General features: G+C 46.7%; 1 protein-coding gene across 4 annotated transcripts in view; it reads right to left on the minus strand.

Annotated features, from left to right (window-relative positions):
- Positions 1-13,306, minus strand: part of LOC144175058 (uncharacterized) — a 63,443-nt gene that overhangs the window by 15,169 nt on the left and 34,968 nt on the right. Inside the window, exon 1 of one of the 4 annotated variants that reach the window (XM_077704102.1) lies at positions 6,444-6,607. The exons of 2 other annotated variants lie outside the window; for them this stretch is intronic. The gene's annotated coding sequence lies outside the window, so the exon portion shown is untranslated. Of the gene's footprint in view, positions 1-6,443; positions 6,608-13,306 lie in introns of those variants that run through there. One more of the 4 variants, XM_077704100.1, reaches the window with a different exon arrangement.

Below are 13,306 nucleotides of genomic sequence, written 5' to 3' on the forward strand. Positions count from 1 at the left end.
GCCCCATTTTCAGAAGGACATGAAAGGCTACAACCGTGACGACTTTTGATAAGTGAAACCTATGTTGCAACTTCGGTAGCAGTTTTTTCAAAACAGTTTTTTTTTTGCCACCTGTGTCGCTTGTTCCAGGGATTTCTTCGTGACCGCTGGGTCTATTTTGATTCCGTTTCTTGCATTACATTCCTTGCTGAACAGTTCAGGTCGTGACACCCTTGGTTTTCCAGATTTGTTTTTTGTGATTTTTTTATTTAAATAGTCGTTCACAGTCGACATGCCTTTTGCACATTAACCTCTAAAAAATGAAAACTAAAAAACATTGTGTTGTAAAAAAAATTCTAAAACTGTCACGACCTCGCCCATTCATTTGCGAATGCAAAGCACTCCGAACAAGTTTTCCATCATGTTTTATAAGTCGCTAAAGCTGGGTACAAGCGGAACCGAAAGAAAATTTAATAAATGAAAAAGTTATTAAATATTACTTTGAAATTTTTATGGTGTTATCACAGAACCATTTCCAGTTGCTGTGCCAATTTTCATTAAAATCCACAAAGAAACAAAAAAGTTGATTTTGAAAGCCACGTCCCCCCTTAAAACAGTCACTCAACCTGCCATCTCTCGCCTCACGTCGCATCATCTCACGATTATGCCTCCTGCACAGTTTCTTTTTCCGCCCACAGTCAACTTGTCAAGGCACGAACTTTTAAAGACGCCGAACAGAACTTCTTCCCGGACTAATCATTCAAACCCCATTGCACGAATTAACGGCCGGACATCGGCGATGAACGACTCCTTTTTCCCCCATGCAATTAAACTGTGGAATCACCTCCCCGATAACATTGCGGCAGTGTTGTACACGTTCCTCCAAAATAGGAACGAAAGCTCGTTCCTCGTTCCTTGCCAATTTTGAAACGAGTTCCCGTTACAAGTTCCTTTATTGCGAAAAGAACGCGTTCCAGTTCCACTTGGAAAATTGGAACGTGTCGTTACATTAACGTTACAATTAGGTTTTTAAATTAAAATATAGTGTCGGATAACCCTGGGTCGAAATTAAGTGAGACATTTAAAACTCACATCTAACTACGTATATTATAAGAATATTAACACCACCGGCAGCAGATTATCTGGAGATAAAGATCATCAAAAGAAACGCTCCTAGGCGAATTTTTTCAGGGAGCACCGGACAAACTCCAGACGGCTCGAGGACATTTCGGTGCAGGATATTTCGGTGCGGAAATTTCGGTGTCCAAATTTCGGCGACCAAATTATCCGGTACTTGCCTGTTTGCGACAGCCGTTATATTTTTATTTCCGCTTAACGTGGGTTATGGAGAACAATCTGGAACAGTGAATTTAGTTTTTTGATTGATGCCATGTTCGATCTTTGCCAGGTATTTTTAGAAATCCTACATTTATATATTTTTGTTTAATACCTCTTCCTGGGGACACCTGTTATGCAGCCGATTGAATTCTTAAACACATGTTTTTTTTCATTTATGAGAGGTTGTTAATTTATATTCGCTCTTTTTTAGCTAAGACAATTACCCGTGTTTAGGATGGTCTACCGCCTCTTTTGTATTTTTTTAAATCACACCCTCAAATTACATAAATTACATGCACACGTTCAATATCCAAAAAGTAACAAACATTAGCTAGCCCATCAGAATGAAGAAAACCTTATGAAGAGCATTACGTAGGCTGGGCTGCCTTGCTAAAATGAATTCGCGAACACTGGTCTAGGATATTGTCGGGGAGGAAAAACGGGCCTTTTGGAAAACAGCCGCAGGTTCTAATGTCCTAAAAGCTGATTAAGCGCCTACCGGTTGTGCATACAAAATCCAGCCATTGTGTTCGGGACAACCAACCCTCGTTTAATGTTTACAAGCCTACATTTACCACATTTTAATTCTTTATTCTAGCGCCCCCACCTCCCACCTCTCGCCTATACGCTCGAATCTCGACCAGATTTCTTTATCAGCCATATTATTTTCGGTTTCCCCTGAAAATCCTACTTGCGTGGTGGAGTTCACGGTCTCCGCAGCGTCACCACAGTGATTTTTTATTTCTTATTTGGAACATACTGCTAGCCTCTTGGTGGAGGCTTTTGCAGGAATTGGGTGATACATTCAGAACAATTACATAGCACACTTCGCGTTTAAAACAGAGAAAAAGCTTTACATTCACCATGGGCGCACGAAACCTCTATAATGTGACACAAAAAGCCACCCAAAAAGCAACTGAGAACACAATGGCCACTATCGTTTGCTGGCTACGCCCTTCCGCGCGTCGCGGTCATATCGACGGCGCCCCCACTCCAGGAATCGCTCTTTCTGCGCTTTCAGTCACCCCCTTGTGAATTAACTCATCAAGTCACGCATATCATGGACATCCCAGGTATTGGCGGTGAGATCTTTGAGTGGCGCCCCCTGGCTCTGACGTCGGCTTCGGGATTCGCGCCGCTGTCGTCTGCTACACTCCGCTTGTGAGGGGCAACAGTGCCTGGGCTAGAAATCGCCCGCTTCGTTGCTGTAGTGCGTTAAAAAGCGTATTTCTAGCGACTCAGTTATTTTGCCAGCTTCTGACGCATCTGAATAATTTGAAGCTGTATCCCCCACAAGTTTGCAACACACGAAGAGATAGAGAACAACTTTCTTCAGAGTATCGGTAGGAAGATCGTGTGTAACTCGTCCTTTCTTGCTTATTCGCGAGGATCAGTGATCAGAGCTTCTCGATAAGTATTCAAAATGCGTAGGCTTCCCTGCAGTATTTTTGAGATGCTCCTATGAAGACTCAACAGTCTAATACTACGTACCAAGCAGCAGCCTTTACACGCTCATCGCACAGCAGGAAATAAAGCGGCTTTCGTCTGTTTCTTTCGTTGTCTTGTATCGGATTAATGTTTCTCGCTTTTTTTTTTTCCCCCAACGAATTATTTTTCTGCGCCGTCACCAACTTCTTATTAGGAGGTTTCGGGATGTTTGGGAGCCTCACAAAGGTCGTGTGCATATTTCCTTCATTTTGTATGGCATACATTCCTTTCTTCACAAATTGGCTTTCATTACGGCTGCGTGCAAGAAGGTGCATATCCGAAGCGTGCTTTGTTTATTCACATGCAAATACAATGAGAAGGTTTGTGCTACGCCACCGCGATCGCGCCCTAAACAACGTGGTCCACAGTACTCGAAGGCGGCTTTTGTGCTCCGAATTTCTATCGTAATTATATCGTTATCATAACGAGCTGACTCTCAATCATAGGCGTGCGGAGAGTTCTCGATTAGGGGAGGGGGGGGGGGCAAAGTCTTACCGCTGCACCCCCCCCCCCCCCCCCTTCCCTTACAGCAACTCCCGACCTCTTCCCACTGAAGGCCTAGCGGCCTGAACGCAGTGCAAAGAGGGATGGTTATAAAATTTTTATTTCAAGGCGATGGAATTGCAACACATGCAAAATATTTCTAAGCAGAAATTTTTACTTTCTTGTGTTACATCGGCAAGGCATGGGGCAACTTTGGCCCTCCCCTTCAGATGATTAGGGGGGGCGGCCGCCCCCCCTGCCCCCCCTGTGCGCACGCCTATGCTCTCAATCAAACAATGATGACATGATTACGGTGTTGAAGGCATGGTATACTCGCTAACTAACGTAATAAATGGTATACCTGCATATATTACAAGACTCGAAACCGAAGAAGGATTCCAAGTAGCTCTTTGCTGTTCAACCCTTCCAGGCGCGAAGAACAAATCCTATTCTACTCGGGATGGCGTTCTATGATTTGAAGAAAATTACTTTTACTCTCTTGTTCTGGACTGAGAACCCGGCCCACTAACCAGATCGATTTAATTGTTAATCAAAGTTTTCCCCTCCTCCCCTTACTCCTCCTCTTGAGTGCACTTTCCTATAACGCATATCCGAATATCGGGAAGATATGGCTGTGCAAAATGTTCCGAAATATCCCTCCAGGTCTTAACTAACATATATGTGTTACTATAAATTTAACGAAGACGTGACTTGGTATACTAACAGCACGCGTGTATATACACACTGGGTTATTTGGAACTCAACCTACAGTTTTTGCAGTCTATAGTGCATGTCGGCAAACTTTCATGCCTTGACAACGTAAAGTGATGTGACAAAACGCGTTCGAGCGTTCGGCAAGGTTGCAAAGACTGTTTTACCTTACATATGATTACCGGAAATCGTGATGCCTTCTGCCAAAGCCAACAGCCCTGAAGGCCTAGAATTTGTTTTGGTCTTCCTTTTTCGCTGTTGTCGGTTATTAGCAGCTGACTGTTCCTTTTGTTCGAATGCTTACATGAGAAGCTGACGCCTAGCTCCGACTCTTCGCGCTCCGCACAGGACCGGCTTCGCAAGGAATGGGGTGGCGCCGGCAATGTTTCTCCCGTAGCGGTATCCAAAACTATACTTTAATTGACACCATGAGCTAGTGTATGCGATTTTAAGCCTATTATTATGATAAAAAGTTACCCACACGCCAATTCTGGTGCGGACAAGCATCAGACATTGACCGAGCGCAAAGAAACAGCAGGGAGAGCAATCCTGAGTGAAGCAGACGACAAATGCGAGAATCCCTAAGCTGACGTCACGGAGGCGCGCTTCGCAGCGCCGCCTGTGTTCGCGCTCACCGCCAATACATCGCTTCCTCCCATTATAAGGAGCAAAAAAAAAATGAATCGGCTAGTGTGACGAGAGCGGCAACAGTCGCCTTCAAGTTTTCGAAGTCCAGTCGACGCAATGGTGAAGCACAAGTGACACCCTTCTCTCTCTACTTAGGGGGATGATTGCCGGCGGGGCTCAGCTTTCCCCTCCCCTATGTAACGCCACCGTAAGTGCGATGGTTGGTTTGTTAGTTTTAAGTAGAACTAACACCGAATGCAACGAAGGCGATATTGAATGCACACGCGCCTAATCGACCTCGTTTTTCTGTTGTTTTTTTGCGGAAGTTTTCCTAAGGGGGGGGGTGGGGGGGGAGGCGAGGAATAGACTAAAATCAGCAGCGTCTTGCACCGTTGGGTGAAGTGAAAGGAAAGCGCTTTGGTAACACTTAAAGTGTTAGGGTTGTTCACATGAATGTTAAAATAACAGAAAAATGGTTGAACGGATCCAAATTAACAACGTTAATTTTTACCATCTGCTGCAGAAATGGGGTTTCACGTGGCAATGTTGCCAGGATTTAGCGTTCGTTTCCACGAACGGCGGCGCAAGCACAAGTCTCGAACGTAAAATCATATCAAGTCACGAAATTACATTAAAGCTAAAATGTTCAATGAATGCCTGGGACATCCCCTCACTCAAAATGTCTGGGCCAAGACGTCGTGCACCAAAATGTCCGTGCACAGAAATGTCCACACCGAAACGTGCTGGACCGAAATGTCCGACACCGAAATGTCCAGATCCCGTTTAGCAGTCCGTCCGTTTTGTTGGGTACGTTGTTACCGGGTTTACCGGGACCGGTCTGCTCCTGAGCGCGCGGGAGGGCGAGTAGGAAGGGTGCGGAGGCACGGACATGGCGAAGGCAGGCCCGCGGAACTAATCCCCCTACCGCGACGAATGCCCAAGTGCCCAGCGGGGCCCCGTCAACCCAGTAACAACGCATACGACAGAACGGACGGACTGCTAAAACTCTCTATTCTTTCCCCGCCAGGGAACAATTCTATCGGCCAGACGCGCATTCTGGGCTCCCCAGACAAACGATGAAGGGTGAAAAGCTTTCTTGCGGCTACGCTATTCACCCCTCGAACTCTGCGCAAGCAACCAGCATGAAAGCAAACACAAGCTGCGGCCTGCTGCGTGGTTAGTCTTCTGCCTTTGACCTTCGAGGAAGCACGTATGGCTGAAGGGCGGGCAATTTGACCATCTTATAGGAAGAGAAACGCAGTAGCGCTTTGTGGATTTTTGTACTCGAGTCTTGGCATCAAAAACAACCAAATCCTAGCGATGTAACGGCAGGAACGCCGTTCCTGCCGTTCCTTCAAAAACGTAACGAGTTACCGTTACAGTTCCACCGACTCTTAATGAAACGGTGGCGTTCCTCCGTTCCTCCAAAAAGGAACTAGTTCCAGGAACGCCGTTCCTTGTAACGCCGTTCCGTACAACACTGCATTGCGGTTACACCTGACCGGACATCATTCCGGCAAAAGCTGGAAAACCACTTGATTACAGTCAATAACCTAACACTATAGCGATAGTGCATCAGCGCACAGTATAATTATTCTTACCAAATAGTTCCCGTTTTTGAATCTAACCCCCAGTGAAAGTGCTCGTTTATTGTTTTGTTGTTCGTTATTATTACGCGCGTTTACTATTGCATAATGGGTATTGTTTGTCTCCATCAAATTGTTCACAGTCACTGAGTATTTGTTGCCCCCCCTTATGTAATGCCCTCGGGCCTTTAAGGATGCAATAAATGAAATGAAATGAAGCCGTGCTCTCACCAAAATCCGACGCCAAGACCAACGCCGACGTATACGCTCCCTTTCGTCGCCACCGCTGCCACCAGCTGCCTGGAAGACCGCCGGGTTGCCCAGGAAGGGAGACGACGCACGTAGCTCCAGCAACACAATGCCCGTCGTTCCATCAGCGACGCCTATTTTGTGCGCTACCTAGCCAATCAGAGGGTGGCAAAAGAAAAAAAAAATCGAACGAAGCGATTAAAACAGGCCGAAGACGGGACACGAGAAAGGAGGAGACAAGCATGTACGCTGACTAGCAAACACATCTTTTTTATTGCATTAGGGCTCAACCTTTGTACGAGTCAAATCTACGCAACAATAAAGATAAAATAGAAGAATTAAGGCGACGGGGCTGTAGCAACGAATTCCTAAAGCACACAAGGATGGTAGGAAACTCGTATCAAATTTACCATCACCCGCTCTTGAAAACAGAATTCATTCACGCCCCCGCTTACGTGTCTGAACGACTTGACCATGCGCGCAAAGTTGCTGTCCCCTCGTGTCACTCTCGTTTTTACGCTGCTTCATTTCTTCCACAACCTTCGACTGACTGGAACCGCCTTCCCGCCACCACAGCTGCTATAGATAACGTTAATAAATTCAGGTCTGCTATCTCCAGTGACACTGAAACCCCTAGCCTTGTAAAACTTTTTTTTTTTGCCAATTACCCGTGTTGTAATTTTTCTAGCACTGTGTAAATCCTCTTCGATGTTGAATGTTATTGTTTTTGAGCCTACTTGAACTGTACATGTATTTTTCACTGCTCACCGTTTTTATTATTATTGTTATTATTCTTTGTACTTCCCACTCCCCTCTATAATGCTTCGGCCCTGAGGGTACTTGTAAATGAATAAATAAATAAATTCGAAAGATATGCGATCCCTTCTCCGTTCACGCGAGACACTGGGCATACGAATACACTCGTCGCAGCATTGTGCGATACAGAAAGCCTCGTGGGTCACACGTGCCCTTTCTTCTTTTTTTGCAATGCACAGCAAGCTGACTGCTAGCATGACCCTTTGAGAAAGTTCTCGTAGTCACGCAGGCGATCGTCAATGCAACGTCCTGACAAGACAGCGGGATTTTGTAAACAATTCTGTGCCTGCATTCCACAACCGAGCATATTTCTTTTCGCAAGACTTTTCTGCGTTATGCACTGCGTTCCAAAAAAAAGTGCGGTATAATCCACCCTGTGGAAGGGTTTCGAAAGCAAAGCTTGTTATTCACACGTTACACTGTACCTGTAACACGTTATTTATTATTTCACTTCAGCACAATGTTCAGAATGGACTGATGACCGGTGTGATACGCACTCAGATTTTGCGTTTTCAGCGCAGTTATATTATTCGTGAAAGTTAACTCAAAGCACATTCCACGGATGGTAGTCGGTTGTTTGGTATCGGTATTGCACACAAATCCAAACTTTTCGAGGTCGACCTGGACAAACCACTGGTGCACACGGCCGCCACACGTGCCGTGGACGGAGCGCACAGAGGCGCAAGAGGTCGCGTGACGCTATCACGTGGCATTCAGCGAGAACGCAGGGGGTAAACCCACAGCTGTGCTCGGTGAATACGCCGTCCGTCTCCCCTGTATCTGCGTGTGCTCGTAGCTCAATTGGTAAGACAACGGGCTCTCGCTCCGTTTCTCTATTCGTTGCATGCACGAACAGGAAGTTATCGGTTTTCAGAAGGTACCTTATGCAGGAAACACTAGAGTAGGTGGTGATAGAAAATTCCTCTTACGTCTCCTCTGTGAGGAACTCGCTTGGATCGCCGCAACTTCTTTTAACATCTTCCAAGTACATAGGCATGGTAACCTCCAGCCACTCAAGCTTGTCATAGTCAGCATCGCCGTAGTGCCGGACATCGGGAAACTTTTGGCGCAGGTGCCGGGTTGTATTGCTCATGTCCAGAAGTATGGAGCACTGATAGAAGTTCCTCATGAATGTGATGGTGTGGCCTGCAGTTGCGAACGATGGGCTGCATGTGTGTCTGACTTGTTGTTTCAGGTGTTCCAAGGCAGCGGTCACAGCCGGAGGCAGAACTTGAATGGTCCTTCCCACGTTCATCTTTTCGATATTATTCGTATGGACAGGCTTTCGGTGTAGATAACGGACCGGTTTCACCGTCAGGTTCTCCTGCAGGTCATACACATATTTTAGGTAAGATACCTAAATTTTTACCTTAGGTCCTACGTCATGAGCGTGCGTTCTTCAGCACATCGCAGGAGTCAAAACTTAGCAATACAGGTGTGTTAGAGTCACACGGGGGTTCTACTTCTAACGCCAGAGTGCCCTGGTCCAGCATCTTCATTTTGACTCGGTGGTGGTCGGTGACAAGTTGCACTATGCGGCAACCGCAGGTGTTTCCTTTTTTCATCCCAAAGAGTACTAGATCGGGAAGCTGACTACCCGTTAGACGTGTTTAGTGAAGAAGTAGCCTACTGGGATTCCGTAAGACGAAAACAATCCACTTACAACGAAGCAGGGGAGGGACTGGGCTAAAACAACCGTTGCTGCTAATCCAACATCCGCTTGCCTAACAAAGCATGCAGTCCCGCTGCTTGTTATTCTGAAGCTTTTCCATAAAGGCCAACTGCACTCAAATTTTCGACGGTGTAAAAATAAGGCCATCCAACAGTGCCAATAAAAAGAGTACGACATGCAAATATACTGCTTTTGAAGCGTGAATGCGCGCGACGCAAACAGCTCGTGAAGATTTCCGCTTTGGGAACCTAAACAGAAAAACGCGGCCATTACCGGCGGCCGGGCGTCACATAGGTGATGGAACGGAAGCATGCGCATCAGAATCAGAGGCCGCTCAAAGCAGCCTCCAAATGCGCGTGATAACGCCGCGTGTCCCATTGTTATTTCCACAGAAGAAGTTCCACTAACGTCTGCCCAAGCTAATGGAGTTAGGCGCAATTCCAACATCACGTTGCTATCTATCAGGATGAAGTAGACCGTCCGACAGTTATTTTTGCATCAGAAAAAGTTGCAGTGACATGTTGGACGCGATAGCGTTACTTTGACGCCGAATGAACGTTTTAGAAGGGAGTTTCTGCGTTTACAATTTCTGCTTTCCAGTTGCCGAAGGTTAGCCAAGATAGTTTTAAATTGCCCTGACACACAAATAACAGACGCCATCTACGCTTGTGTGGCTGAACATGTGGGCGTGAAGGTTGCGGCTGCTTGATCTTGGTCAGTTTCAGGGACAAGGCGACACTATCTGTCATACAAAGCACTTATTCCCTCATGCCGTGGCTGGTCTAAGCGTTCTGGTTTTTCTGAAAGAGAGAAATAGAAAGCAAATACCTTTGTTCAGTAAGAAAGCTAGTGGGAGTTTGGGCAGAGGGGAGCCCGGGTATTTAACTGTATGCGTCGAAGAATGCGTAGTTGCGTGGTGGTTAGCGTTTTGTCTGGAACAGGAAGGGTACGAAGAGTTTCTCTGATGAGTCTTGTAGTGAAGCGTACTTGCTTGTAGAAGAGAGTATTGTCGCACGTCGGTGGACGAGGCCAGGGAATCCCAGACGCCCGGTAGACTGCGGGCGAGGCTATGCACTACCTCATTGCCTGGGATTACAGCGTGACCAGGAATCCACCTCAGTGTGACAGTGTGGAGACGTATAGCTTTGCGTAGATCATACTGCAGTTCTTTAGGAATTCTAGCCATGTAAATGGCGCGGATAGCTTGCGTTCAATCAGTGTATATATCCTGAGGGATTTGGGGGTGCTAAGGAGACGTCCTGAATACTGGTAGTTATTGGGAGGGTCTCTAGAGTCACTGTAGGTAGGGGATTAGACCATTGGCCCTATCGGATCGGCCTTACCAAAGCAGGACTTCTGGCCAAAATGTGCTTCACACTAAGAAGTACTTAGCCGTTGTCACTACTGCATTGCACAGTTGTCAACAGGGCATGAGTGCACATAACATGTGGTACACACAAGGGACTTGTGCTCACACATGTGCACATCAACCTTACATGCCGGCATGAGAACCGGGCAGAATTCCGTGAACATTGTTCCCTTCCACTCTTTTTATTTCGAAAGGTTGGAGGCATTTGAGTGAGCCACAATTGCACTGAAGCATCGAGGATGGGCACAGTCAAAGTCTTGCCGACACGCACTGAATGGAAGAATGTTACATTGGTCGAACTTGGACTGAGTTCCCCTGGCATGCAAGGTGCTCGAAAGATGGGTCGAAATTCAAAATTTCAAGATTTTGCGGGTTTAATGCTACTGAGCTGCACCAGGGCTATAAGGCGCGCCGTGTGGGAGACTGCGGATTAATTTTAGGGCGCAGCTCTTTGGCGGCCGTCTCTGGGCTGAGCCGGTTGTCGACGTAACTGAGGGAATGGTGGCTTGCACCGACTAGTCAAAAATTACTCCCACCTCCCCTCGCGCGAACCCCTGTGTAGATGCGACGCATAGGGGGTTCCGTTGTTGTTTCCGTTAGATTGATTCTCCCATCGCGTGAAACGTGCCGTAAACCCCCTGCCGCGGCTATGACGCAACGTGGCGCGGCTATGACGCAATATAATCCAACACAATCCATTTTAATCCAATCCAAGCCAAGGCAAGCCAATCCAATCGAATCCAATCCAATGACCCTCGCGAGAGAGTGTTCGCTATCGGAGAGGAGAGTGGGTGAGCGGCGGAGAGCGCAGCTCGCGCGGCGAGGAGAATGGGGGAGGGGTGGACGAACAACAACAACGTCGTATGGAGGGACAAGGCGAGTGAATGAGATGCAGTCGCATCTAAAATCGAACGACGAAAGAAAGCAAAGGAAGAGTTCGCCGTGGCGGCGTGAGCCACCGCTCTCCGAAAGTGTGCGGTGGGGGAGGGAAGGGGGCAGTATGCTGTACCCGCACGAGGCGCTCGACGGCGCGGCAGGGGCGAAAACGTGAGGGGGACGTGCGCGTGACTATGACGTGCGTTTGTTTAAGAAGCAGTGCTTAGTCCCTGCCTGAGAGCACTTCGCGCCGCCGCCGCCGCAGAGGCTCATCGCTGCCGTCGAGAGAACCCACGAGTGAGTGCTGCCTCAGCGCACTGCTGCTGCGCCCAAATATCGCATTAGGGAGTAACGTAATCTCCAGTACCTTTTTAACTCCCTGGAGATATTCGACGTGCGTCGAAATTCCGACACGTGGGTGTTTGGCTTCTCGCCCATCTGAAAAGCAGCCACCGCAGCCGGGATTAGAACCCGCTTCCTTATGCTCAGCAGCACAACGCCTTAGCCACTGAGCCATCGCGGCGGTTCAACTTGCAATACTGCTGTGTCCTGATGCTGCTAATTGCAGCGTTGACTACGCCATTTGGTAAAGTTGAAACGGTACCCGCGCTTTTACGGTATCCCAAAACTTTCTAATGACACGTAAACCCACCCTTCGAACAGCACCTTGGTTGTAGTTTACCTCACAAGGAGACACGTTTACGTAACTGCGGACTGAATGTGTAGGCCGCAGTGCGTTGAATATATTTCATTCATGCGGAGCGTACGGCTGGCGTGACGAGTTATCCTAGACGGGCAAGTACGAAGGCCGCCCCTCGTCCGCCCGAAATAGTGCGCACAAGTTGATGAGCTGGCAAAACGTGCATACGCCCCATAAACCGTGATTGAGAATGTTCAAGAAGCGGCTGTGAAATTAAATGCTTGCAACACGGATTGTAAGCGGACCAGTTGGTACATAACTGAGTTACAAACAGCGCAGGAGCAGCACGATGGGAGGAACACGTGTACAAACGCGGCGCCGACTAACAACTGATGTTTACTGTCGCGAACAAGCAATAAATATGAAGATACAGAAAACACGTGACATACTAATCTAGGAATGACAAATATAAAACCAATAATAAAAGCTCAAAACTGTAATAAAAGAAAAAACTGAAAAACTAAAAAAAATCAACAACTGAAAAGTGATGCAGATTACTGTTTTTAGAGGCTTTATAGAGGTTTTTAGTTTTTGCTTTTATTATTGTTTTTGTATTTGTCACTCCCAGATTAGGAATGACAAATACAAAAACAGTAATAAACGCTCAAAACTATAGTTGTTATTATTATTATAATTCTTTATTCGGAAGGGAAGACTCAAGGTCTAATGGGGAAGGCGGTAAAGAAGGTGAGAGCGTCTACATTCTCTTGTGTATCCCGTGGTACAAGCGGAAGTCCACAGGGACATAGCAGTCTCTCTTAAAAGGAAAAATTAAATAACTAAAAGAAAAAAAAACAGAAATCAAAAACTAAAAAGTGGGGCAGATTACTGTTTTTAGAGGTTTTATAGAGGTTTTAGTTTTTTGTTTTTATTATTGTTTTTGTATTTGTCCCCAGATTAGTATGTCACGTGTTTTCTGCCATTTCATATTTATTGCCTGTTCGCGACAATAAACATCTGTTAGTCAGCGCCGTGTTTGTGTGATCCTCCTATCGTCCTGCCCCTGCGCTGTTTGTAGCTCAATTGAAACTCTTGTCGATCATATCAGGCCGGTCACGTCAAAAACGTTCGAAGCCATCAGCACAATGGTTAAGCATTTCTCTTTTTAAGCCATGGTTCGCTTAAAACGAAACATGCATTCAGTTGCCGTGATTCAGTTACTGGTTGTTCAGCCCCTTGCCAGATGTTCTCTCTGTCACCCACGTGTTTATCTCGCAGTTTTGGGGGAGGGAAGAAAAGAGCCGTCGGCAGAAGGCGGTCTTTCAGACAACCCGTAAAATGAGGTACTCGTCAGAACAGCTGTTTTGAGCAGTTCTCGGCGTCGGCACCTGACAAACGACGGCTGTATACATGAAGTTTACCGAAGGCGAGTCTATAATTCCAATGTCGCGTTTGTTTGCGTTTGTGTTCTT

The sequence above is a fragment of the Haemaphysalis longicornis genome, unplaced genomic scaffold (genome assembly GCF_048455015.1).
Source record: "Haemaphysalis longicornis isolate Haplotype H1 unplaced genomic scaffold, Haemaphysalis longicornis Haplotype H1 scaffold_3, whole genome shotgun sequence".
NCBI classification, from domain to species: domain Eukaryota; kingdom Metazoa; phylum Arthropoda; class Arachnida; order Ixodida; family Ixodidae; genus Haemaphysalis; species Haemaphysalis longicornis.